The 6,000-nt window shown below is 42.3% G+C and overlaps 1 protein-coding gene across 1 annotated transcript in view; it reads right to left on the bottom strand.

The window, feature by feature from the left end:
- Positions 1-257: 257 nt before the first annotated feature.
- PPP1R42 (protein phosphatase 1 regulatory subunit 42) overlaps positions 258-6,000 on the bottom strand; it is a 55,018-nt gene continuing 49,275 nt past the window's right edge. Inside the window, exon 8 of the mRNA XM_049781839.1 lies at positions 258-388. The gene's annotated coding sequence lies outside the window, so the exon portion shown is untranslated. The remainder of the gene's footprint in view (positions 389-6,000) is intronic.

The following is a 6,000-nucleotide window of genomic DNA, read 5'->3' as shown; positions in this document are numbered from 1 at the left end:
TGAGCATCGCCAGGTGGGACCCCGAACAAACAAATAAATGCACACCAAGAATACCATTAATCTGCAAAACTTTTTTTTTTTTTTTTGATGAACCTGGAAGCCCATTTCTATTTTCCCAGTAAATTGTATGTAGAGGAACAAAACATCTGTAGAGCAACATTTCTGGTTCTCTAACGAAGTCATCAAACCGTGGTGCCCAGGTTACAAACCACAGCGGATGATGCCGCCTAGTATTGTAAATCAAACATTTCAGGCCATTTAAGAAGGCATTTGCTCAGTTTTTATTCACAGGTTTTTTTTTACTTTGGGGGTAGAAAGAAGGTGAGGTTCGTGAACATGTTTTTCCTTCTGTCAGCAGGCAAAAGTTCAGATTCCTTGAAGGAGATTCCTATATTTATGGGGAAGAAGAGCACTGGCATTAATTGAGTAATTTATTTTTAAAGAGTTATTGTAAACATATAATAAACATATATAGAATCTAGGAGGCAGAGACAATAGTAAAGGCTAAATTTAGAAATCAGTCTGAACAGACTTTATTTAATTTTTTTTTTTTTTTGGAGCCATACCTAACAGTGCTCAGAGTTCTATTTTCATGAGTCCACTCCAGGCAAGATTAGGAACTAAATGGGGTGGTGGGAGTTGAACCTGAGTCTATGGAGTGCAAGGCAAGTTGTACTCTACCTGCTCTAGTATCTGGCCCAAACTTTCTCAAGGTTTTAAATGTGCAGAAACAGGGGATAACATTAAAAAAATTTGCACTCCCTGAACCAGGGAAGCAATCTACGAAACATCCAAGGTCGTTTATAGCATCACCTGGAAGCAATCCTCTACCAGGGAAGATCCTACCACTCTCTGACATCGACCTGCTCAAAAGAGATTTCCCTTAACACAAGAAGATTTGACAACAACAAGGACCTGCTTACAGGACAGGGCTCTCTGCATTGCCCTTTAATTGTGAGGTGAAACTAGAGGACGCTCCACATCCTGACTTCAATGTAGGATATGCAGATTCCAGGATGTTTAATACAGAAACATGATACCAACAACAGAGACTGTGTGAAAAGTAAGTGTATTGGCACTACAGACAATGACTTGGGTTGGGCAAACTAGTTTGCCTGGAGCCTAGAGTTGGTCTTATGCCAGGAAACTTCAGGGGTAGGGTCTCCTTGTTTTGAGGCCAAGGCTTTTCCTTTCCATGTCCCTCATATTTTGGTGGGCCTATGCAAACAATTACTGCCACTCTAACACCGTTTTTACTGTGCTCCTTTGACTCTAATCCTTAAAAAAAAAACACTTAAACTTTTGAGGTTAACTTAAACTAATATGCATGTGCATGGAAATATAGAAAAATACTATGCCTTCAATATTTAAGGAGTTACGTGTTTTATGGCTTTAGATTGCTTTCTGTGCTGGTAAGAAATATTATAGTGCATTACAATCTGGGGACTTGAGGGACAAAGTAATCATACGTGGGTTTTGTTTTAATGTTCTTTGTCTGAATGTTCAAAGTTAAGATATCAGCAAGAGGACGACTTCTGAGAATTCTGTTTATGGGTAATTGTCCTTCCACTGTAACTTTACCTTGTCCTCTTTCTTTGCATTTTTGATCTCATAATAAAAAATAAAAAATTAAAAAAAAATTGCACTCCTAAGGCTGATCCCTGGCACCACAAAACTGAAAACTGAAACAAAAACCAAACATCTGGAAAAAGACCATGGAAAATTATCCATGAGTTGAGACAATGTGAAAATAAGATTGGAGAGAAGGTGGACAAGGCTAGTGTGAGCCAAATTAGGTGTTTAGATCCTTTTAAATTTTGCACTTAAGGGGCCGGAGAGATAGCATGGAGGTAAGGCATTTGCCTTGCATGCAGAAGGTTGGTGGTTTGAATCCTGACATCCCATATGGTCCCCTGAGCCTGCGTAGAGCCAGGAGTAACCCCTGAGTGCTGCCGGGTGTAAAACAAAAAAAAAATTTTTTTTTTGCACTTAAAATCTTCCAATGCCTCATTCTGGCCTGCCCTGCTCCAGTCTCTTTGTTGCACAAAGAAGTTACTTGGCTGCTTCCTTTTAGTTGGCCAGTGGCTACTAGTTTGTCCAGGAGTGTATTGGATAAAACATTTCTGCTCACTTCATTTCCTACCCACTGCCACTTTAAGTAGCCTCTGATTATTCTAGAGTAGATCTAAATCTTGTAATCAACCAAAATTTTGAGCTGGAGAGATTATAGGGGTTAAGATGTTTGCCTTGCATGTAGCTGACCCTGGTTATATCTTTACGTGGGGTTAGCTCAACCTTCTTCCCCTCAAAATTAACCAGTATTTGCAATTAAATTTAACAGATGAAAAAATCTTTTAAATTCTAATATCACATAAAAGTAGTATTTAAGAATACATGCTAAGTACTTTACTTAAAAATTACTGTTTTCTTAGTCATTTCAAGAGTCCCTTGAGACCTTTACTTTGGGTGTAGTTGAGAAAAAATTGTCCAGAGGAATTAAGTAACGTATAGACCCCATAGTAAGTGGCAGACATGTGATAGAACTCAAGCCTATCGTTTGTGCTCCTTACCATATTCCTATTTCATATTTGCAGTTATTTACCAGTTACAAAATTTTCTTTGCATAGAACTGGCTTTAAGTAGAAAACATACACCCTTACTCATTGGAATTTGGGCAGTGCTTAGAGGCCATGTGTGCGATTGAACCTGGGACTGCTGCATGCAAGGCAAGCACCGTTTCCACTGAATTATCTTTCCAGCCCTAATACTCTCACTTAAAATGTTTCCATCTCAACAGTAGAATTATTGTTTTCACAGTACAGTGTATTATTCTTTAAGATTCTTGTCAACGAAAGCATATTGCTTTGTGACCTATTTTTACAAATTCCCCTTCCTTTTGTTGTCTTTTCTTGGGGGGCACAACTGGCGGTGCTCAGGGGTTACTCTTAGATCTGCACTCAGAAGTTTCTCCTGGCAGGCTCAGGGGACCATAAAGAATGCTGGGAATCGAACTCAGGTCAACCATCTGCAAGGCAAACACCCTACGTGCTGTACTCTTACTCCAGTCCCCCTTTGTTGTCTTGTGATGCTCAGGGGTTACAGACAAGTCTGGCTATGGTACTTTCACTTTTAGTTCTTATATTTGTTTGGGGGCGTTACACATGAGGTTAGTGTACCCACATTCAGTGCCAGGGTGCTCTGAGAGTTTCTCTTCCTTTATTTGTGATGCTTTCACAAACATGCCATTTGAAGCTGTCTCTAGTTTTATGTTCACACATATTCTCATTTTTTTAAATTTATTTAATTTATTAGTTTTTGGGCCACTCCCAGCGATGTTCAGGAGTTACTCCTGGCTCTGTGCTCAGGAATCGCTCCTGGCAAGCTCGGGGGAACATATGGGATGGCAGGAATTGAACCAGGTCCATCCTGGGTCAGCGCATGCAAGGCAAATGCCTTACCACTGTGCTATCTCTTCGGCCCCTATTCTAGTCTGATTTTTTTTTTTTTTTTGGTTTTTGGGTCACACCCGGCAGTGCTCAGGGGTTATTCCTGGCTCCAGGCTCAGAAATTGCTCCTGTCAGGCACAGGGGACCATATGTGGCTCCGGGATTCCAACCGATGACCTCCTGCATGAAAGGCAAATGCCTTACCTCCATGCTATCTCTCCGGCCCCTATTCTATTCTGATTTTTTTTTTCTTTTGGTTTTTGGTTTTTGGGCCATACCCGGCGGTGCTCAGGGGTTACTCCTGGCTGTCTGCTCAGAAATAGCTCCTGGCAGGCACGGGGGACCATATGGGACACCAGGATTCGAACCAACCACCTTAGGTCCTGGATCGGCTGCTTGCAAGGCAAACACCGCTGTGCTATCTCTCCGGGCCCATCTATTTTGATTTTTAATGCTCACCAAAGGTTGTTATGGTGCTCAGAGAAATTGACAGCAGAGGTTGTACTTCGTGGCCATGATGTTTACACGTCTTTTTTAGTTGGAGTATACACCAAGGACAGCACCAGCATACAATTTCTTGGTTGCGGTGCTGCTACATTAAGTGATCAAGACAGGCATGCTACCAGCTGGATTGTACTTCGTTCATGAGGCAGCAATGGAGATTAAACTCCAGACTTCATTCGGGATAGGCATTCTAAACCTGCTATTCCTTTGGGTCCTGAAAAGTATGGCTTTAGACTTTAATTCAGTAAGTGTAGTGTGGGTGATAAAAAGTTTTAATTTGTCTTTTTTTTTCTAAATGCCAAATTTGTCATCTTAACTCATAGTTTTTCTGTAGTGTAATCTCATTCATTGTGTCATCTCCTGGCTCAACAAATCAACAGGTGAGTTGTATAACTGGTATTTTGGGGAGGGCTTTTGGGGGGGCCTGGGGGGACTAACATGTAGTGCCAGATATTGAATCTGGATTGTCTGCATGCAAGGCAAGTGCCCTGCCTGTTGTACTATCTCTCTGACTCAAATTGGTGTTTTTTTAAAATTTTCTTACTGGGGCCAGAGTGATAGCACAGTGGGCAGGGTGTTTGCCTTACATGCAATCCACCCCAGTTCTAACCCTGGTATTCCATAGTGTCCTTCAACATCACCAGGAATGACCTTTGAGCACCACCAGATGTGGTCAACAAAAAAATTAATTTCTTCCTCCCTCCTCTCCCTTTGTTTTTCTTTCTTCATTTCATTTTGGGGCCACACACCACTCCACACCTAGTGGAGTTCAGGGCTTAATTCTCTCTCTGAGCTCAGAGATCATTCCTAGCAGATCTTGGGGGACCATACAGTACAGCCTTGCCTGCTGTACTATCTCTCTGCCCCCATTTTTTTTTTTTTGTAAAAGTTTTCTTCCCCTCTTCTTCATTGTTGTTGATGCTGTTGTGATGATAATGGTTCACACAGGGGACCGTGCATCAAGTTGCAGGGCTTGCATATTAAGCCTCAGTGTTGACTGATTTCTATTTCTTTAGTTGGCATGCTTGCATGCATGCCTGTCCGAGGCTGAGACATATAAGGTATGGTTGTAGTACTCACTGGGGGTGGGGGTGGGCTATGGTGGTCAATCCTCTGACTGTGGTACTCACACACCTTTTTTGTCAAAGTGTTTGCTGGGGGCAGCCCCCTCTTTTCGTGGTGCTTATACATAGCCACAGTAACTGTAGGCCACAGTTACGTAAGGATAACAAAAGCAAAAGTAGGGTAAAAATAAACAGAGCTTCCAGGATCTTGCTTGGCATATGAGGGACACTGGGGATTTGAACTGGGACCATATACCTGCTTCTCTGCTACTACTACAATAGGCCCTCAGTGGTTTTTGTTTGTTTGCTTTTACAATACTTCTCTCTTTGCTTCAGTGAAAATATAATTTAAATCCCCTTTAAAAAAATTTGGGGGTGGGGCCGGAAAGATAGCTCAAAGGCCAGGAACATATGCTCTTTATGTAAGTGCTCTGGGATTAATCCATAGAATCACATGGTTCCCGAGTCTTGACCACTGGGAGCAACCTCCAGCACTGAGTTAGTAATTTTTCAGTAAGGATTATGGAGGAGGTTCCTCAGTGGTGCTCAGAAGACCTGGCCTGTTTTAGCAATTTTTTACCCACCAAATCTGTGGTCCAATGTGACGACCTGAAGCTATGGTGCTGCTTTAGCCTTGCAGTGATCTGGACTATACCATATGTGCATCTGTGTTCAGGGGTCTTGAATGTCACCTGATGATACTGAGGGAACCAGGTACTTCTGGGGAATCAAACCGGAGTAATCTACATGCAGAGCATGTGCCTTAACCCCTCTACTATCTTTCTGGCCTTCATTTGGCTTCTTTTTTTGTTTGTTTTGTTTTTGGGTCACACACACCCGGCAGCACTCAGGGTTTACCCTTGGCTCTACGCTCAGAAATCGCCCCTGGCAGGCACAGGGGACCATATGGGATGCCGGGATTTAAGCCACCGTCCTTCTGCATGAAAGACAAACGCCTTACCTCCATGCTATCTCTCCGGCCCCTT

The sequence above is a fragment of the Suncus etruscus genome, chromosome 10, assembly GCF_024139225.1.
Source record: "Suncus etruscus isolate mSunEtr1 chromosome 10, mSunEtr1.pri.cur, whole genome shotgun sequence".
NCBI lineage: Eukaryota > Metazoa > Chordata > Mammalia > Eulipotyphla > Soricidae > Suncus > Suncus etruscus.
The sequence above is the reverse complement of the archived record's forward strand: the minus strand, read 5'-3'. Positions and strand labels throughout refer to the sequence as shown.